Here is a 23,245-nt window from a genome sequence, read left to right as displayed (position 1 = left end):
AAGAGTCAAAAAAGGGTAGTGAGTCACTCTGAAGAGAAATGAAACCCTCAAGCTTAAGTACACACACACACACACACACACACACACGCATAATGTCAACCCTTGCCTTCATCTTTATGACACATCCCAGCCCCTCGATGCCTGAGGGGCCATTGTGCAGACACAAAATAAGAAACAAACACCAGCAGCCACGATCAATAGCGTTTGGATGCAGCTGCACAAGTCACACTGCGGAGAACTGGACAGAAATATCAACAGCTCCTTAATTAGCTTTGGGTGATTACAACTGAGATGGGAGGGGTGAAAGAGTGGACTTTAGGATGGACTCCTGGAACGTGACAGAAAAAGATAATTGGAGCCCTCGGTTACCATGAAGAATCTGAGAAAAATACTTAAACAGTTGATTAGAAATAAGGGTTAACCCTGAAGCCTTGAAAATGTTTGAGTCCACCAGCGTTACTACGTTATCTGTTCCTTGACGAAAAGATTTGCACTTTCATCTGTGTAAACTTGGATGTGTAATTGTGTTTAAAGTGCTTGGAAATGAAGCTACACATGTGACTTATGAACCAGAATGTTGAATCATTATCTCTGGAGTATAGTAGCAGCCAGTTTTCATCATCCACACTGAGCTTTGTACAGGGTGGATGAACGATAGTTATTTTCTCACAGTTGTAACGGACGTGCAATCACAGCCTTTGTTAAACACGTTTCCTATCCCGACACTTAACCAACCGTAGCTAAAGCTTACAAACACGCCGAGGCCTCGATTGACAAAACGGAGCTGCCAAGCGCAGTGAGAGAACTGACAGATGAGAATGAGACACGAAAACACAGTTGCCTTGGAAACTGACATTCTGCAATCCACTTTTATGTAATCTGTGCGGGGAGATGCCGAATTCTCTGGGCCATCCGTTAACTTTTCAACTCGTTTGGCCAAAAGTCCAAATGGAACAGTGCCGTTCTCTTTTGCAATATTATTCATGTCACATATTTGCATATTATCAACTCTCTCAGTATGAAACTTTAACATCCAAAATAAGAATATTCCTGTCTGAAAATACTTCACCCAAGTAAGTAAAGTTACTAAAACTGGTCATGTCAGTCACACCTGATCCACCTATTTTCATTGGTCAAAATCAACGCTGACAATAACTGACAATTAGTCATTAACACCCTCTTGCATAGAGAGTGACATCACTCGAAGATTATCCGGACAATGTATTGTTGGGATTAAGTTTCTTCAATACCTTCCCCTGGTAATGATCAGCTGTATTCACTAGGAGTCTTCCTAAATGGTGCTCAGACAATTTAACTAAACACAGCAAAAAAAAAGAAGCTAAAGCTAAAGCTAAGGGGCAGGGTTGACCAAGTTGATGTGGATGACATCTTGTTTTTTTATTCTTACTCAGCACTGGTTTGTGTCAAATATATAAAATAATATTAATACAAAAGAATGAAAAATTCTTCATTTTATTCAGTGATGGCCATGAAACCATGTTTATTTATTAAATTAAGTAGGTGTTATTGTACATCTAATAAACTGGCCAGTAAAGTGGAGCACATTTTTGGTTCGGTGAATAACTGTCTGACAGTCTGAGATATTTCAAGCTCATCACTGCTGCAAACTGAACTATTGCCATGTTCCAGTACTGCAGAAGTGTGCAAATAATCATATCTGGTGTTATTGGATTGTTGGAATTTGTTGGCTTGACTGGATCCTTTACCACCATTAAAATGTGTGTTTAAAATGTCGCAATCTAAATACAATCAGGCTTCTGCTACAGCTAGAGGCTACTTACTCATTTGCAGTTACTTTTACTTAAATTTAAACAATATAACGCAGCATAATCTGGACTAAAGTTACAAACCATCATTCAAAGTGTTACTAGCTGGCAGCTGATGGCAGTATCCAGCTTTAAAAGCTGCACCCCTATTCTAAGTGCAGTGCCACCGGAATGGGCAGAAAACAGTGTTGCTATGACAGTAACACTGATGTTGCCGTTGTACCAGGATGTGGTGGTCGAGAAAGCTAAGCTCCAGAGCAGCTACAGATTTACTGCCATCGATCGCTGAATGCCAGACGCCAATATTTCATCTTACTGAAGCAGGATGCTGACCCTCCACAGGTCTCCACAGATGTCCAGCAATCTGGGAGGACTTTTGTGTCAAGCGGCTGCTTTCTCCACACCGAAGGGAGGCGGACTGATGTGGTTCAACCACCTGGAGACCCCCACAGGTTCTCCCTTTCCAGCATGACTAAAACGAGAAGAGTCCCTAGAGCACAGCCAGAGGGATTACATCTCCCAGCTGCCCTGAAAATGACAAAAGGCACCGGGGGGACATCACTGTGGAAAAGCACATCTATGCCGCTCCGCCTGCTCTGCTGCCACTATGACCCTGACCTGGATGTGTGGCTTGGAATCGGATGGATGGACTAATACGATTCTTGTTGGCTGACACTGTAGGTACCAGCCAGTGGTTTTTCATAACAGGGGCAAATATAAATAAAACAAAAAACAGGCTGAGACTCCAGAGAGTCAGATGAATTAAAACTGGGAAGAAGATTTAGACATGAAGGCCATAGCTGGCTTTGTGCGCTCTGACTAAAACCTGTCAAAGTTCAGCCGCTCATATGGTCACACCGTATCCTTCAGCAGTTCCTTTTCTCCTCCTGCTTTCCTTTTTCTCTTCTGGCTTTCACCGTCGTTGTTGCAAGCCAGCGGTTACGCCGTATTTCTAACGTCTATCCTGCAATCTGATGAAGGCCAACTCGCACAAAGATGGGAAGTTGTTGCCAGGCAACGCTACACCTCAGGCACTTCTTTTTATTTTTCCTTTTTTTTTTTTTCATATGTTGGATCATACTTTTTTTTGACATCACAAAATAACAGCAGTTTTTTATGCTGGCCCATAGTCCCAGAGTATATTGTTGCCAGTTGAGTTAAACATAAAACATGAAGGAGGATTTGCAGGGGAGATGCCTGGAAGGTTGAAAGGACAGCGAGTATAGGATCCGGGGAAAGGTGGGTGGAACAAGGTATCGGAGATGAGGACCGAGTGCACAGTGGATCAGAGAAGAGATAGAAAGGTCAAGGAGAGAACCTACAGACATTAAATAAAATGTGTAAATGTACCTTCATGTGAACATCAAAGTCACATCAGATTGAATTTTTCAAATTTTAGCAACTTTCTTGAGTTTAACTCAAGAAAACACATACCTACACTTCTCTGTGTGTGTGTGTGTGTGTGTGTGTGTGTGTGTGTGTGTGTGTGTGTGTGTGTGTGTGTGTGTGTGTGTGTGTGTTACTTAATTATCTATTGTGGAGTTACTGAAGTTGTTTGAACCTCAAAACAGTGAAACAAAGTGATTATACCATTTAAAATATGCTCTGGTTCATTTTAGAAACCAGCAAGAGTGATATGTGTGATGATATGAGTACATATTTTTATGTGTATGCGTGCATGCCAGCGCAAACATGTTTGTTTGACAGAGAGTCAGAAATAGGGGTAAAAGGCTACAGATGCTTTCTCCAGATCTTGTCTGCTATCTCTCATGTCAACAAGTCTCTCATCTTGGGTGTTGGGCGTATGAGCTTGCGGCTATAAAGATCTGTAACTGCGTCTAGTGTTCACAGCTCCGTCAAACGCTGGAGGACAGCGAGCAGACGGCAAGCAAACAACTAGTGGAAGTGATGTAGATAGAGACCCCCGTACCCGTTTCCTGTAGAGGACGAAAACACCTACTGACAGGAAGTGTACGCATCCTCACAAGACCCAAGCGAAACTCCACAGACATGTTTTAACAGTGGGAAGGCATACAAATACTATTTTTCTAACCCTTAAAAAAAACTGCTAGAACATGCAAACATAATGGTTTTTCTTATTCTTATGTAACCACACCGGCTGACTAATAGCATGTTGAGAGCAAGAGCCTGCAGGAGCGAATGTTGGAAAAGAAATGCATCACACACTCAATGCACACACACACATGCACGCACTCACACACACACATTTCAAAGTTGTCACAGGCACAGTGAGCGTGTCTGGATTCCACCCGTGGGGCCATCTGTTCCTGCCTTGGCCAATTCGGGGAGACATAAACTCAGGAATGAGTCAGGAAGGATGCAATATGGCTCCCTTGTTAATCACAAGCCTTCGTCATTTCCATTGAAAGTGAGCCACCGGGCAACGGGGAAACGGTGACAGTTTGTTGTTCAGAATCTCATTCAAAAGAAATATATATTTAGCCTACAATATTATTTACAGATTTAGGTAAAAAGAAAAGGAATGCACATTAATTGTGGGTTAAAGGATGAGTGTTTCATTCCCTTTCTAATTTATTTTTGCAATATTTGTTAAAGCAATGGCTGTCAGGAAGCAAACTTGGACCAAAGCTGTTGCCCTAGCAACAGAATGAATGACAGGGCCTATAATGTGTGCCTTTATTTTAAGCAGTACTGGCTGCCTCAAATTTGTATTGATGGAGTTCATTCAATAACAGTGGCTGGTGAAAAAGGAGCAATGGCAACAGCTCGACACGCGCATAAAGGTTATGGAATCCCTGCTTTGTATGTCTTTTAACCAGAAACAAACGAGAAAAGTTGAATTATGTTGCCCTTTGAACCTGTTATGTGCAAGAGTCTTCATGGCATCGTGGTTTTTCACCTTTGCTGCTCCCACTCAGCACCTCTCCCTACAAAAACCACATCCTAAACTTAACCTTCCTCTCGTGTTTTAAAGAGCACCTCCCATCTCTCGGTTCTGCTACAGGCAATGACTGCCCTGTGCCACTACCCTTGTTATCACGTTGGATCTTCCTCATTTCATGCCACAGCGAGCCTTTATGATGGACTACATTAGAACCATCAAAAGTCAGCCTTTTAAACCGTACATGATTTTCCTTCCCGCCTCATGTCGCCTCCCTTTAACTGTGGCCCAGGACAAGCCGTGGTTAATGGCTCCTCCCCGAGCACACACTCTTCTATTTATGTAGGGAATAATGAAATAGGCATAGTGATGCCACCACGGGGAGAATAAGCATCTGCTGTGGAACCGGAATAGGCAAATTAAATCAACATCACAATATTGTGTGGTCTTTAACACAGGTCCCAGTTCTCTCTGAGAGAAAAAAAAGGGGATTTGGTAATTACTCTCATTGCACAGTTCACTGCGCTGTGAGAAAATGAGCCCTCAAGGTCCGCTGCAAATTTGAAGGTTTGCGCTGAAAAAAAAACACAAATGCGAGGATTATCTCACTCAATTACTTTCCCCTGTTCCACCTGATGCTTCCGCGATGCAAGCCGAACAACAGCCTGACCTCCAGCGCACGTCCAATAAGAAAACTGGTTTGCTCAATTTGTTGTCGGCGCTCTTGCACGGCCACTGAACACGTTCAATTAATAGTTAATGACATCAGTTCTGGATGACGTGTGCAGACAGCCCTGGGTGGGGAAGAAACCTCTTGCATCTTGTTTTTTCTTATCAGGTTCAGGAATACGACGCCGGACCCGCACACAATAGAGAGCACCGCGTGAGTCTAACTAGGCCTACTGTAAGTAAAATGGGAAAGTCTCCTGCCGGGAAGATGATGGCATCAGAGATTAGAACAACTGGAGCAGGTGTTTGTTTAGTACAACGCTGTGAGGTCGACTCAGAACATCATCTGGATACGTACAACACAGAGTGGAAGATAAAAATGAAGACACTTGAAGTGCACTTAAGATAGATGATCCATTACAGAGACCATCGTGTCCACTTTTATCATCGCCAGAGCTTACATAATCACTGGGCAGTAACACAGCAGTGCACAGTGTTCAAGAAAATAAAAGCTGGCCTGAATGTTCTCTATAATTAATTTTTTTTGCAAGCACACATCAAGTTCATGCAAAAGTGATTTTGAAACTATCACATGAAACAAACTGGTTTACTTTTAAATGTTATGTGAAGCATGCACCATTTAGATTTCACAGGCTAAACATGCAAAATATTATTGGGTGACTGAGCTTAATGCTGGAAAACCTGCACCCTGCCTCTGTCGCCTTTTGTCATAGGATAGCCCCATCTAGTGTAAGAAAAACAAACTGCATCAATATTAATGAAGAGTGCAACTTCTCTGTATTGTATCCCATATTTTATGATGATTCATACTATATCATTGGAGAGGTCACATTGACTGACTGACAAATCACAAATTCTACATCATGATTGCTAAAATTCAAATGTTCCACAAGGTCAACAGTGACAAAGCAGACTGCAGATGCGTCTGACAATTAAAGCCAAAAAAGCTTGAAGGTGTTAAATGAGGTTGATGAGAACGGAACGTCACTTGAACGAAGATGCCGACAGCGAGAGAGAATTGTGGGAAGACGTGGCATGAATACAGAACGGAGAGAATGATTGGCTCTCCCTGCTGTTGTCTTGAAATGCAGCATTGTCATGCGAGGGAAAAGTTGCCGGTAGCTCAGTCAAACAGAGGATTAGATAATGACTGGCTTTTTGGCCTCGATGCAACTTCACTGCATTGTGGGTACCCAGCTGTTATCTTTCATATTCATTAATCTAAAGAATGTAGAGCATTAAGACATACAGCGCATGCATTTTGCTCTTCCCTAAAGCAAAGACAGATGTCCCCCCCCCCCCCCCCCCTGACAAGATTCAGTGTTATTTAACATGACTTTAATCTGAAATGTAAGTACATTTAAACTAGAGCAGCCACCTTCTGTTTGATATTCAAATGGATTTTGAAAAAGTTTTTAGGCACTGTGTGATCCAATTTCAGCAGAATGGTCTTGTATGCACACCAGCAGCTGAAGGTGCAGATGTAAGCATACATTAACTTCACACTTCATTTCCTCCGCATGCTTTGAGAGTCAATCCAATTTGATCTCCTAGTGTTTTTACTGCTGGATGCTAATGAAATATAATAAGGCTCCATTTCTCTCTTTCATGACATATCAGATGTGTATTAAGACTGAATGGTTATTATTTCACAAGAGTCTGTGAGACACGGTGGTTATTGTTGGACAGGTGTTAACTCACAATCTCTCTATGGGAAGTTAGTCAAATATCATACATGCTAATATACTATTTGACTGATTTATACTTCCTCTTGGCGGTGCTCTTGAGCAAGGCACTCGACCTCTAAACTCCCTTAATAAGCTCCCAATTGGGGATTTGCCTAACTATGAGAAAATTATGAAAATTATTATGAGACAAACCGTCTAAAAAAACACTCATAAGCAAAAATAGTAATTCTTGATCCACTTCACAAGGGAACAAAATGTAAGAACAAAAGCAAGCTCAAACTCAAGCAAAAGGGGAGCAGAGGTTTATTGGAGGAATAGAATCAGATCCACATATTCATGTCTGTGGTTTATTGAAGCATTTCACCGACGGGCAGCATATTCCCAGATCACTGCTCCGTGGAACGCCCACAGGGAAGTCCACGCGTTCCCTCCTCTGTGAAGATCCCCTCAAGTCAGATGGGATAAAGTCGGCGTTCAAAAGAGGAGAGATTAAGACGCCGGAGTGTCTTTTCACGTGCACACACACACACTTCACTTTGGATCAGAGTTCACTGAGTCATGCTCTTTTAAGAGAGGAGAGAACCTTGTTATTCAGCAGACTCCAGCTGAGTGCGTGAGAAATATGACAAAGCGTGGAAAAATAAAAAGAAGAGGAGGGGAGGGGGAAAAGCGTGAAAAATTGTCCCTCGGGTTCTCCGTGTGAGCAGACTCCATCTTTTCTTCACCCAGAAAGGCTCTATCACAGTGTTCTCCACGGAGACTGGTCTGCCGCAGCCAGAATCAAAAGCCCTGCTTGTATTCCACAGGGAATCACGCGATGCACCACACAAACACAAAAGGAAGAGGGGAGTTTGAGGATATGTAACCAGAGCATGATTGTTCATCTGTACTGTTGACTTGAAGGCGAGGGAGGTTGGAAATACAAAGTTATTCCCTCTAATTATTCATAATAAGAGAGATATTCACACATCTCCAGCACTGGAAGATAATTAATCATTCCAGAATTCTCCCATCACACTGTGTATTCTATTATTGACATTTTAATTGGTACAATGCAATATCACTATTGGTTATCATGAGAGAAAGTTGATAATATTCTCATATTCAAATGTTGTCTATCTTTTCATGTCAAACTTGATTCCCGTCACTACTCATCTTCATTAAGCCATTCGTTTCATTCTCTTTATCAAATTAATTACATTACTTTAGACTGAATTTATGAAGAAAGACAGTAATGTTATGTCATTTTAGTTATTAAATGCACTTCCACTTCAACTGCTCGTAGGGAAAATAAAACACATATGTGAACATCTGTGACACTCCTATGAATTATCTTTTACATTTTGGGTGAATTTTAACTGGAGAGTAGAGCTGAGAAAAGAGATGATGTTGCATTACTGGCTTTAAATAGATCAATGTCTCCATCTAGTGGCCAATATCTGCAGTGGCAAAGGTGCCTTACAAAAGTTTGTTGAACTGGCTGAGTGTTTAACCCATCTACCATAGAATATTATATAATAATAATAACTTTATTTATATAGCACCTTTAAAAACAGAGTTTACAAAACGAAACAAAGCAAACGAAGCAATAATCAACAGAAAGACAAACAGTGAGGCCAAACAAATTTTTGGGTGATGTGATAGAAGTGGTGATACAAAAAAACATACAGAGAATAATTTATGTGTGTCTTTTATGTATTTGAATCACGAACCATTTGTATACAAATAGTTCATTTTTAAGGCTCAATCCAGATGTATAAACACAATTAAGTAAAAAGACAGGATGCAATAAGACCCAGATCTATATTGAGCCATTTTAAAAGAGGGACAACAAAATCTATAGACAGAAGAAAGTACAGGAAACATCAGCAGCGACTTCAGCTACTGTCGTTTGCTGTGTTGCCCTTCGTCCTATAGTGATGTGTTGGTCCCTGGAGCATTCCTCATATCTATCTATCATTTGACAAGGACATCGCCCAGCCAAGGGTTTCACATTATACACCTCATCTACATGTGGGCCCTAGTAAAGCACCAAGATGTGCAGCAAAGTAACAAAGCATGTATCAAAATGTAAAAAACATTTTTTTTGCAAATGATTTATGAGGAAGGAAAAATACTTTTGTGAGGCCTCATGAATTATGATAGCTTCTCTCTGAGGTAGCAACTGTACCAGCAGAGGGTGACTCTTTCCTTTTCCTTTAGACCACATACTCAAGCTCGCTATCAAGAAAACATGGCCACCCGCTTCATGCCAGTACACAGCCACATATGTTGAATTCTGTTCACAATCTGTCTGAAGAGCATCCTCTAAATACTAACATAACATGTAGGTTTAGGATGTATATAATCCAGCCATAAGAGAACAAAAAAATCAGGATTGTGAAATGTTTAAAAACATTTTAACAGTTGGGATCTGCAATGTTTTAAATCCTCCAAATAATACTCTTCTCATTTCAGGAAATGCATGTATGCATGAGCTAATATTGAAGAACAGTGTTTCCTCTGTTTGGTCCTGGCTAAAAATAGATTTACTTTTGCATCCCTCATTTATAGAATTACACATTAACCACTAGCATGTGGGTTTAGTCGTGAATAAGACATGAAACAAGGTTTGGTCCAACGAGCCAACACATAACCGAGCTAAATAAAGCATCACACACTCACTCAGCCTCTGAAATCATACAGTACATCTGGAATGTACACGAGTACTACTACTACTTGTCTGTTTCACTGACCTAGAAATATCCTCCTGACTCAGTGAACTCTGATCCAAAGTGAAGCGTGCTCCATATCTGTCGGGAAGGACCGGCGGTTTAAGCATTTCATTTTGGGGGAAAGTGGGGCAGCTGTATCCATTCAACTACAATTACTGACGTTTGGAAGAGAAATCTGAAGAGTGGAGAAGCCCAGTAGATGTGACATCATCCCTCTTTGGCTCACACGGGACAACAGATGATTACAGCTGAAGCCTCAGAACTCCCAGTCAGAATGCAGATGTGGAGACAGAGGTGTTCGCTGCTAATACGTTAAAAAAATAATAATATTAATAAGAAATGATTAATCATGAGATGAAGGGAACTAAATTCCAGTTGTGGCTACAAATTAGTTTAATGTTCGATTCTATTAATGTCAGAATTTGCCTTTTTTGGAAAGTTGTGCATGTAAATTTGAATTTGCTAAACAGGAAAACATGAACTCCTGGCAACCTGCTGAAGTTACAATGAGCCGTGTTTGCGTGTCGGCTCTGTGATGGACTGACATATCAAGGATGTTTCCTGCCTTTGTGCACGTAAGGATAGACCGCCGGCTCCAGTGACTTACAGGCAGGAAACATAGTTTTCCATCATTTTTACAGAATTCGGTGAAGCATTAGATAGACGTAAGAATGGGCCATTATCTTACACATTAGAGGCACCTCAGTTGATTGATTTACAATGATATATACTGAGCAGCTACTACCCTGCGTTTTGCTTCACCACACGCTGATCTTACAGTTAACATTCCACGTCCTATTCATCCATCGATTTTCTGAACCTAATCGGGATCAGAGGGTATAGTCCGGTATGCACGGGGGAATGGCAAATAATTACAGGTCACCAGTTCAATGCAGGACGCAGAGAAGTCAGTTTAGTCTAAACATACAGCTGACAGTCTGGATGTCTGCCTGTCAATCAACCTGTCGCCTTATATCCTCAAATGAAACGCCTTTCCATTATAATTTGTAGCGCCGATATACCAGACGTGCTGTGGGACGTCAACACAATGTAAAAAGATTGATATGTGGCCTCGGGCTTCGTTGGGAGTCCACATTGCATCACATACCCCTATAGAAGTGTTGGCAGCTGTCATGGTCACCAGGAAGTGTGCCAATGTGGACCGAAGCCAACACAACACATCAATCAGGCACAGCGCGGCGACCGTCCCTCCCTCCGAACACAAGGTGACCACGATTTTAGGCGAGTACATCTGCAACACACCTCTAGGTGCACGTCCGGAATATAGACGTGTGATTTAACTTCAATTCATGCCTCAAAGATCCACTTTATCATAATCCGCTATGATAGTGGAGCTCATTCGAGATACGATATTGTTATTTATCTGCTGTTTAGTTCATTATTATAAATGTCAGCACGGTGAAGTGGAAAATAGGAGGTCGAAGGACGCCACAGCAAAACTGCATATTGGACTATAAAAGCCAGACTGAAATTTGAATAGATTTGCTTGATGGGGCAGAGTACACATGCAGAGTGCTTTTGCTTGGAGTTAAACTTAGTGACATTTGACACACACATTTGCACCGTTACCGATTTGCACCAATGTCGACAGTGCTGACCTTTAAGAAAAGAGGAAATGAGTGCAAAAAGGAGGAAGCGTTCATATTAAGCTGTGCTGTACCATCTCATTTCAGTCAGCTGTCAGAAAGGAGTGGATGCGTCACATCTCTGGGAAAGCAATCAAGAACACAAGAACGGTGACTCAGATCTTACTGCTCTGTCTCGTAGTGCTTACAAACAAAATGTGATGATTGCTGTTGTTTTGACCACATACAGTATTACCACCAAAAGCACATGTATGGTGACTGATCCAATATTTAGATGGCTTCCTGGTTTCAAAACATAAAATGAAGGCATTTAAGCAGAGTAGAATTACATGAATGGTTATTATTCATAGATAAAAAAAAAAATGTCTTACAGGAGAGTGGAGGCTATGCATCGCCTCCATCACTCATTCCCGATTCCTGCTCCATTACTCCCTGATGCTCATCCAGTCATGAATATTTCTCCCTCTCTCTCTCTCTCCCCGTGTCCTGAGGCAAGGCGGCGTCGAAAGCACTGAATAAGCTTTAATGTGTATCCAGAAGCAGCTCGTCAGCTTTGAACTATACTTGTCAGACCATCTTCTCTTTGCCCGTCCGCCAGAACTCCGATGCTAAATTGATTCTGCACGCTAAAGATCTTTGAAGGAAGGGCGCTGACAACAAAGCCCGGTCTGACAGCAGACTTGAGAAGTACTTAGGGCATGTGAAAGGAGGTAAGAGAGGGGTGAGAGATATAAAAAATAAAAAAGATGGGTGAGATATGACAGTGATATCTTGTTTGGCTGCAGGAAAGAGGTTCACATCGCGGATTTTCCCCTTGTGTCTCTGCACCTTATCCAGTGTGACCCCCGCCCCCCCGATCCTGCTGCTGGAGAAGCTTTGGTTTGAGAGCTGTGGCTGAAATGTCTCAGGCTTTAATGGGACATCAACTAATGTGATACGACGGGCTCCTCGGGCATTACTCCGACCTGTTACCTGCTCACACACTGAACCAACGGTGTCAGCGAAATGGCTAAAAGTCAAAAGTTTCTTGATTTAACAAGAGTGATTTTGACCAACAGCTATGTAGTTTTTGACGAAGAATAATGTCTGCATACATACTGGCCGTCCTTAGTCAAAAGCAGAATGTCAGAAGCAACACTGCCATCTTTTCATTTTAGAAAAGAGCTATTTTGGCAGTGATGACTTTCAAACTCCATCCCGGCTTTAGCTAATATGCTTCTATGGATCGCTGTTGATCAATAAACCTCTTTTAAAAAGCAGTTTAAAGGGATTTATGTCTGGAGATGGAAAGAGATTATACCGGAGCAAAAACACACGACATACACTCTCGGCTGCTGAGCAGATATTAGACTCGTCATTATTCATTGCATCATGATTATTTGTTGCAACCGTCTCTTGCTCCAGCTATGTGTTTAGCGGATAGCGGTCACAGAATCAGAATATAGAGATGCACATCTCATTAACATGCAGTTTAGCAGGACTATTAGAGACGATGGCCAGGCCCCGGATTCCCTTACATAAGTCAGCGATGACGTGATGACTGATACTGACCGTTATCTATCTGGACTATACACACAAGAGTGGGATCGTCACGTAACCAAAGGATTTACAATCATTACCATGCAACCAAAAAAAAACGACCCCACGAAGCGTACGAGTTCTAGATTGGTTACTGTTAAACGACACATCAGGACTCACACATTGGGATACTGGTGCAGGTGTAGCAGAGAGCACGTTAAAACTCACTATTCTCCTCACAGTCTGCCTGTCTGAGACATGACAGCTCTGCGGGGTAAAGAAGCAATTAACAAGGAAAATGATTAGTCTGATTGAAGCGAGAGAGGCGGAGCACGTCAGAACGGCGGAGAGATAGCAGGGGAGACGAAGAAAAATTCTGACAAGGACTTTGTAACACACACATACTGTACACACACTAGTCACTGATTTCCCCCCAGAGCCTCCGGGCCCGGACCACGGCTGCCTTCACAGATAAACCAACCCCCGCTATCTCTTGGAGATTTCACTTTCTTATAAGTTCCGTGAAAGCTGTCGCACGCATTTTTTGGAAGTAGAAGTAGAGCCTTCCTTTTGCTTGAAAGTTTCAAAATCAAAGTTCATTCTTACCGTCTGTAACAACCAGCTTTGCTGCTTTTTTTCTAAAAGCTTTAGCGAAGCTTTCCAATTACCGCGTAAATGTGACGGTTTTAAATGCACGTGGACAAACGTGCGTAGGGAATAACACAAAATGTGGATTGATTTGCCCCGCCGCTGCATTTCTCAGCCTTGCACATAACGCTACTCAGCTGACAGCATCCGGCCCGCTGTGGTGACAGCCCATTTATTCTGGTGGCATTTTTCAGATAGCGAGTGTATGCTACACATTTCCAACTGCACACCTGGGCGAGGGCCCACGTCTCCTCCTCGTAGACTGCATCAGCAGGAAGGTGTTTGTGCTGATTGTGTGTGTAGTTGTTGTGCACATGATACCGCGGCCACATCTATCATGCACTGATACTGCTAAGGAATATGCTGTAACCGCTGAAACTGGGGTAATAAGTTCCAAATGGGTGGGTGGCAATGTGGTAAATTAGAATGTAGTCGTATGATGTATATTATTACAACCATGTCTCTTAACATGCTTAAAATCACTGCAATGTCATCGTGTCATTTACCAAGGGAATTAAATTAAATGAAATGATGATAAAAGTCTGAGTCATCCTCTAGGTGATGCTACAGTCAGCCCTATGTACACTGACTCATTTGGGACGTACATACTCTCAGATGCAGTTTTGAACCTACTTGCCTGGTCCTGTCCGGTCCTCTGAAAACCACATCTCTGTTGGTCATGTCCCCGATCATGTCCACTAGGCCATTTAGCCCATCTGCTCTTTTTCCTACTTGAGGACATCCACGTTTCATCACTCTGCATTTTGATCCTCGGTGTCCTAATGACAAAGACAAGGCATTACACAACCTAAAAATAATATCCACCCCCTCTTGCACAATTCCAAACCAACAGACATGTTTCTCCTTATGTAATCACATGAAACATGTGTTTTTACTGCTCGTAAGCAGACTGATCATTATAACAATCAGTGGTATCGGGGGCGCTGGCGTGAACATGATTTCATTAGCACTTTTATCGCAGAAAGAATGTATTTGTGGTTGCTATTGAAAGCGTTCAGCTTGGATGCCAGAATCTCCCTCGGGGGCAGCACATGTAAGTTACTCTGAACTGTGCACCGTTCACTGAGGCGTGGGGAATGGCAACGGTGGGGCAGATGTGAATGTGTCTAAACAAGCCCCCGCTGAAGTCAACGGGGATGGAGGCGAACACGAGCAAGCGTGAGCACGAAGAGGCGACTTGGGAGCCTATAGATGTACAGTATATGAACATGTTGTTCAGAACAGGCAGGTTTAAGAGGAACAATGTCTGTACCTCGTGATTATCGCACGTCTGTGTGTTAGACCTGGAAAAAGGCTGTGTACTCTTGAAAAAGCACGATTGGCTGCCATTTTATTGTCTCCAAGGAGTTAAAAATGATCCTCTGGCCTACAAAGAAAAGCTTATACGTTCTCAAATATACATTGAACACAGCATATGGAGCACAGAGCAGCTGATATTCTCAAAGCTTACAATGAGCATCAGGAAAACGGACAGAACGTTGACCCAAGATCTGTTTTTCCTGCATGTGATTTTCTTCTCATCTTGACCAGACTTTAAAAAAAATTATGTTTGGAAAAAGGAGAGAGAAATATAGACACATGTGAAATAACCGACTGTATTCAGCTCAACAATAATGTGTTGTATCAAAGAACACGACAGACACCTGTAACTAGCTGCAAGCTACACATTTCTCTCTGACTGAGATTAGTTGAACCTTAAAATAAGACACTTATTGTGTTTCATGCATTTTGTAACATTTTCCCCAAAAGTTCAGCATTGTCACGCAACGTTATCTTCCCCTCCGGCGAGTGACTTCGCAGCGTAACACGGTCGATTTCTCGACAGCACTTCTTGTGAAAGTGGAAACCCTCTCCGGGGGCATTTCTAAGAAAGAAAAACTGTTGCTGCCGTCTGATAGCAACTTCTGCGAATGATCAACCAAGCACATCGATGTAAATGGTACTCAGTGTCTTGCAAAGAGGCTTTTCTTTGAGCCGCTAAGCCAAATCGATCTTCCCGGTTTGACTAGTGTCACTCTGAGCCAGAAAATAGGATTCCTGCAGCGAATTTTGTGGCGCTTCAATTAAGCATGGTTGACCGTGCTCACACATTCGTTTCTCTTAAAAAATACTGTCTCATCTTAAAAGTATGTGTGTGTATTTTCAAGAAAAACCATACATGCATTCATAATACAGCGTTCCCACATTCCGTCATCCATATAGTGGAGGAGGGTTGTCTGCAAAGCCAACAATGACAAAAGCTAGCATTTGAGAAGTTATTCATCTGTATTTAAAGAAAAAAACTACCCAAGCAGACTAGATCCATTTGAGCCTTCTGGAAATTAAATTGTCATCTAGGTCATGGAATATATTGACACTCATCTTAAAAGGCTTCATTAGTTCCGATGGGGGGGGGGGAAGTGTGATGAAGCCCTACAGATGAGAGGAGGAATTAAATGTCTACAAGCAGAGCAAATCCAGTTGCTTTGGGCTTACTGGGTTTTATGGGACGAGTGTGAAAGAAGGGCATTATTAATGGGAATTATAAGTGAAAATCAGTCATGCCCATCCCACTCAGCAGCATCGTCTGTGGCTTTGAGGCGCATAATCCCCACTTGAAGCCTTCTCTCACAATGTGAGTGAAGGTAAGGTGGTGATGACTGCTGCTCGTATGTTACAAGTGCTACATACACACTCCTGTGACACGATGCGAGTGGTGTAGACCACACAGGACTTTCTGTTTGGGCATGCAGAGGAGTCTCATGATAGTAATCTATCAGTCAACCAGCCCGTGCTGAAGAACGACGCCACCTTGGTATTCCACGCGCAAGTATGCAGCAGAATATATATACCCACAAGGACGAACACATCCCATAAGAATCCCAAACAGCCAGTGATGTCACCGGAGCACTTTTGGCCATCTGCAAAGCCTCTTGGTGAGTGTGTGTGTGTCCAGAGCTGACTAATCTTGGCCGTCATCACAAATGCTCTGCTGTAATAATCCATCACACTCTTCTCTGTCCTCCACAGACACACATAAACACACACACACACACACACACAAGCCATCGACTCACAACTCCAATTCATCATCCTGAATCAAGTGTGCAACTTACCGAGTGTCCCCTCTTTCCCACTGTGGCATTATTTTACTTCAGCAAGCTCACACCTGAGGCTGAGTCCCATCTGCTTGTAGCACACACACACACACACACACACACACACACACACACACACACACAAATTAAACGGTACATCTATAATACATAAAGGGAGCAAAGTGAGCTGGGACGAAGGGGATAAACCTCACTTTACCGAGACAAACGAAACACTTCCTTGGTTAAAAATGTATACACGGGTGCAAAAGGGCAATTATCTGCAAATTATGCATCTAGCTGAAGCTATACAGAAGAATCTGCAGAATATACACATACATGGGACACCTGGGTGTTGAAATATTCTGTCTCAGCACCAAGGTAAACATTTTTTTCCCCCCTTTCTTGAATACTTGTATTAAAATGCAGTACATGTGGGAAAAAGAACCTTACAATGGCATTTGGAAGGAAATCTTTTTAATCAGCTGCTCTCAACAACACGTTGCCTATGATTGCCATTGCTTTACTCTGCAGTTGCCGGGAATTGAGCTTGGGACCTATTACAATCAATACACTGCAATCCCATCTAATTTATATGAAGAGAGCCAGAGACCCTCAGTATATATATATAAATATGTACTGCTTTTCCTACCTATATTAAGACTTTGGACCATACATAATCTAAGAGAGGGTGTGAAGTGTGTAATACAGCAGTGTGCTTACATTTGGGGTAGAGCCGGCTTTCCAAAAAACTTAAAATCTAATATAACATCACTAAAAGGCTGAGTAGATAATGCAATTACTGTCTAGCTTGCCTCCTGAGGCACATTTGTCCTTTGACGACTGCAACGTGTGTCCTCTGCTGGGATTTGCAGCCCCATCACCACGTTATGTAACTATCTTTGGGGACGGTTCCTTCCAGCACAGTTTACAAACACACTTGTATGACTGAGAGGACGAACGTACCCGTTCTGTGCTCTGTCTCTCTCTCTCTCGAAGACAAAAGAGAAAACTCCTCTCTCGTTCACTCTGGTCGTCCCGGCAACTGCCGGGGTTCAATGATGCCATTACAATCTTGTGAGTGCTTCCTGCCAGAGGAGGTCAGGCTGTCAATAGTTTCTGGAACAGCCAGTAAAAACAAAGTCACGGAACTACTTTATGTTCAGAAATAGTTGGCGAGTCGTCTCTGCTTGGATGGTGATGTTAGGGAATAAATATACAGTATATTGAGCACCAATGTTTTGACTTGTTTCATACTATAGTGCCACAACATATAGCATCAACTACACAATTAATTTAAAAAAAAAAGTAAAATACACACACAAAACTTTAAATAAAGAAAATGTAATTTCATTAACGTTTTCATCTCAGATGCTGTCAATACCATTTCCGACATCAAGATGATTAGATTGTTTGAAGTTGTTAAATGTTTAGGAGCTTGGCCCACTTGTTGGTATTTCATAATAGAACTAAAAACTAGGCCCAAAGCCAAAAGATTCTTCCTACATTTCTGGCACGGCTCAAATGCAGATGGATTTCTCCACAGGGATTGATAAAGTATCACTTAAATTGTATATAATTCAACTAAATCACCTAGTGACAGGGGATATGGCACAACGTAAAAGAAAATAGTACCCTGAATGAATTCCCATACATCAAATGCATAAATCGCATAACGTCGTTAAATTAATCTGAAGAAGCCATACTCGCTAATAAGTCATCAAGTTGCTATTTCTCATTTGAATACTGTATAATGACTCATACATTAGGGGTTTGCACATTCAGTATTTAATCATAATTTACTGAAGAGGAATGGAGTTGTCATTGAATACTCGCTACAGGACTCACATACATCAAATGCATTAATCGCCGAAAGTCGTTAAACTAATCTTAAGAAGCCATACTTCCTTATTAGTCGTCTACTTGCTGTTTCTTTCACATTTCGATACTCTAGTTGCACATGCAGTATTTAATCATAATTTTGGAGGAGTCGAGTTATCATTGAATACTCGCTACAGGAGCTAACCCTGTGTCATCGTCTCTGGTACATGTATCATTTGCCTAATGAGGCCGTCATTAGGGATGATGGGTTGCCAGTTTTGTGGCTTTAGGGATGAAACTCCTGGTTCACAACAGATGAGACTGATGTCTTCCCTCTTTCTCATCCTTTTTACTTATGCACACATACAGACACTTCTTCACTCTCTCCTGCTGTTATCATCTTGCACATGGGTGAAACATACAGCAGGCACTCACCACCCATAAAAAAAAAATAATAATCAAAACAATATTGCTCATGCACTCTCGTTTTCGCCTCCCTATTTCCCCAGCACTCCTCATTACAGTGATGAGGTTAACTGGCGCTGGCAGTCTGCCTCCTCACCTCATGCCAGCTCCTCAATGCAAATACGTTCCATTTTCATACAGTCACAATAATCAGTCACATGGCTGAGAAAATATAAGAAAAAAAAAACGGTTCCAGTGATGGTACAACTTGTTCCATGTATTTTATTACAAAAATATAATTAGCACAACGTATTGGCAGCTTTGGGTGTGTGTGCAGAAACAGGATGGCAGTGAAGTTGTAATGAGAAAGCGAATCGTGAAATGCAAAGAAATAATGATGTGAGACTGCTACCCTGTGTGACTGTGTCAGTAAATAAAACATAAAACACTTGGGAAAGCAGTGTATTAAAGGATGCATCATATTGTTTGCCTTTATTACTATGGATAGTGGCATAGTCAAATGTAAGGCTACTGCTTAAAGAAGCTGCACCGTACCATAGACTGAATATAAGAAGTGGACTTAGTCATTGTGACCTTATTTGGACTGCGGAGGAGCGACGGGTGGATCTGACGAACACACGCGGCAGAGTGGCAAACTTACTGCATCTGGCTCCATCTGGCTTCTGGTGTGAAGCTGTCAACAAAGTTAGCTGTAAAGTTTACTTTAAGTATGAAAGCTAAAATAATCTTAGGTAGCGTGGTAGGGACAGTATCTACGCCAAGGTAGCAACCTGTCAATCACAAGGTAGCCACGCCCTAAAGCATGCCCTGCTTTATTGCTATTTTACTTTACTTTAACATTTCACTCTAAATTCAAACATAATTTACAAAAGGGACATCATCCTGTATCGAAGAAGACTTGAAACAAGCAATTGAGACCATCAATTGATGATCCTAATTTTTACTGACATAATAAAACAACTGAGAAGTTATTTTCTCATAGACGTCCAAGCAATTGGACATCGTTTTGCAACCAGAGTAGTTGCCCCCTGATGGCCAGTAGGGAGAATGCAAGTTTAAGGCACTTCAGCGTTGGCTTCTCTTTTAAGAATCGGAGGTTTCTGCCTGCACTGTACAAATAGCATGCATGCATATGTCATGTTGAAATAGGTTACAGATATGAATATAAACACTGAGGGATGTCAAAAATTGTGCAGCCACATTGTCATATCGCATGTAATGGCTTCAAAAGCTGGCTAGCAGCCCGACTGTCGAAATTTGTGGAAATTAGATGATTTCCATTTCTTTTGTCTCATACTGTTGTAATGAAAAGCTGTTAGATTAGAGCTCTGATTAAAAAACAAAAAACTTACTCATAATTATCTAAATATGAGAGACTGTTAAAGCATTTTGGAAATGTAGTAACTCTGACAGATATGAACAACATTTAAATACTCACACAACCTCGGCCCGAAGGCATTAAACACGCTGTCTGAGTCTTTTAAAAACACAAATCTGCAAATGAATAAACATTTTAAAAGTCAGTGGGATTTGCTAGAGACTGTTGGCAATGACTATGAAATTTTAATTTGGGCATGGACTGGAATCTGTGTTGAACTTCTTTGGTATCTGTAAAAAAACACATTGTGTTATTGTTCCCATGCACAATGACTATGAATCCTATTTTGCTGTCCATGAAATTGTTCTGAGCCTACAGACGAACCATGGGAGGTAAAAAATCACAAATTCACACAAATACTCCTTACATATTTCTGGTGGGAGATCCGAACATGATCAGGCAAGAAGGATACCTCTTCCCAACATCCACATTAAAATATAAATCCCATATCATAAAAAGGCTTTTATTCATGAACACATGACATCTTTCTATTAGGTCAGCTCCCCTCCTCCACACATGGAACCAGCCATGTATAAAAAATGCCGCCACAAAGGCGGAAAAATGAACATTATCACCAACTGTGCTGTGTTTCTGAAAATAGCATTTGTAATTAGTTAGCGTCAGTCACGGCATTTGTATGAGCACAGTTTGTATCAACACAGCAATCACGCAAAACCAATCCTACTGATTATTCATTGAAATCTGGGGCATTTCCAATCAGCAGTCATGCAAACTACAGCTCAGATCATTATAATTACCGATTTACTGTTAGTTGCGATAACCAGTCTAACTGGACGGGTGAATAATACGAAGACGACATCATCAAAGGCAACAAAACTTCTAATTTAATAGGTCAACCCATCATTTTTTTTTGGCTTTGAGAGAGCCAGACTCCCTGTGCCAGTTCCTTTGTCCTCTCTGATAGCTTCCACTCTGCCCGGTAACGTAAATCATCTCTCTCAGAGCACGAATCCACCAGCTCAACCCTCAGGAACATTTCTTTCTCCAAAATCAACGAGGCCAACGCGGAGTCTGTAGCTTGTCTGGCTCGCGGCAGTGTGGGGGAGGAACGAGAAATCCAGCGGCAACGGGGCGGACCATTTTTGACCCCTCTGCTTGGGACTTCCTTGTGCTTCCCCATATTCACATCTCCATCATCTGGAGTGGATGTACTTGTAGAGCTCTCATTGGTTGATACAGAGCTGACAGACGACTGGGTGTCCTCTGATTGGTCAAGGTCCACTTGGTAGGCTAATTTCCTGTTACTTTCTCTGTGGATGGACAGACAAGGAGGCCATCGGAGGGAGAGACACCTCGTCATCGCCAGCCACAGTTCCTGAGGCCTGAATAGACCTGATCCCGGAGGTGGGTTTGTGTCACAAGCAGCATCCCGTGTCCCTGATGGCATGCATTCTGCTTCTGCCTCCACGCGCTCCGTCGCTCCATTAGAGTTCTTTGGTGATAATTCTTCTTCTTTGTCCTCACTCTTTGACTGCGGCTGGTGATCTTCTCCAAAGCGGAAAGAGCTGCTGAACCTCTGGCTCCTCTTCATCGCACATTTTGCCTCCACGTCCGAATCCGACGACGTATCTTCGCCGGACGCGCGTCCACGTGGCGACGACCGTTCTTTATGATCCGTGGACCGCGGCTGTTGATTCTCCCGTGACTCAGAGGAGCCGCTCGCCCTCTGGCCTTTCCTCATGTCGGGGCAAGCAAGTCCCTCCTTTATTGCCTGGTCTATCAGCTGCTCTATTTGCTGCTCTTCTTTCGGCTTTCGAGAGATTGAAAAGGAATGAAGTAATGTCATCAAAGGCTACCGCCACAACAACAACAACAGCCGCAGCAGCTCTGCTAGCATGGCACGTTCTGACATAATCTCTGCTTCAAGAAGCACAGCTTTGGCTATGGAGCTGGGCAGTGATGACGCTGCGATGTCGTGTGCCCACATATACACACACACACACACACAGAGAAAGCCCTGCACGGCTATGTGTTCACGCTCCAGTCGAGTGAGCGGTGACTTGCCTCAGAGGGGAGTGATGTCACATTGCATGATGTCATACATAGCCGCCAACGAGGAGTCTGTTTTTGTGCGAGAGTCCAGGTGGTAAAAAAGATGCGATACACCCAAAATTGATGTGCAAAAGGGGTGTCTTAATGAATAAATGTGTATTTTGTTTCTTTTATGGTTATTGCTCTATTGGTATTAAATCCCCCCCCCCCCCAAAAAAATATTGTATTACTTTTTATTATCTATATTTTATCTCTTTGTCTAAAAGTATTTCTAGGTGTGCACCAAGGTAAATGTACAGCTACCTGTATATGTGGATGAGGGTATCTACAATCTGTTAGTGTACACAGATATATTAATATAGAGGATAATGTAAAATAAAGCAATCACTTCAATCACCACAACACTTTTTCTATTGCATTACAGATAATAACCCATGTATATATCTATGTATCTATTTACTTTGGCATGCACGTCTGCACGTACACAGCTGTGTTTGTTTACCTGCAGATGCCCCGTGTGTAGTAGTAGTACTAGTAGTACTAGCAGTAGGGTACATGAGTGTCCGTGTCCTGCCCAGTAAGTACCTCCTGTCCTGCGTCGACAGTGGATGTTGGATCATGCGCTATCTTCTCCATGTATGGTTACAGGACGGCTGCTCAGACTGCACGTCCTTTCGTGCAAATTCTTGCGTCACCTCGGGGCAAAAGGACAGCAACTCCAGACCGGCCGACCTTATCTCACACAGAAAGACATACGTTACAGCAGATAATGCTGGTGAGTCAATGTGTGTGTGTGTGTGTGTGTGTGTGTGTGTGTGTGTGTGTGTGTGTGTGTGTGTGTAGGGGGGCTGCATTTCATTCCTCATTGAATGAAAACATATTAGTGGCAAATATCATAGTATATTAGATGGTTACTGAATGTTGAATTTGCACTTCACACATTATTATCACTTTATTTTGCTATTATTTCTAATATCTGTATCAGTTGAACTTGGTA

The 23,245-nt window shown here is 42.2% G+C and overlaps 1 protein-coding gene across 1 annotated transcript in view; it reads right to left on the bottom strand.

Annotated features, from left to right (window-relative positions):
* Nucleotides 1-23,245, bottom strand: part of dtnbp1b (dystrobrevin binding protein 1b) — a 199,837-nt gene that overhangs the window by 24,615 nt on the left and 151,977 nt on the right. The window lies entirely within an intron of this gene.

This window comes from Eutrigla gurnardus, assembly GCF_963514095.1.
Source record: "Eutrigla gurnardus genome assembly, chromosome: 17".
Classification (NCBI taxonomy): domain Eukaryota; kingdom Metazoa; phylum Chordata; class Actinopteri; order Perciformes; family Triglidae; genus Eutrigla; species Eutrigla gurnardus.
Note: the sequence above shows the minus strand (reverse complement) of the source record. Positions and strands in the feature narration are given on the sequence as shown.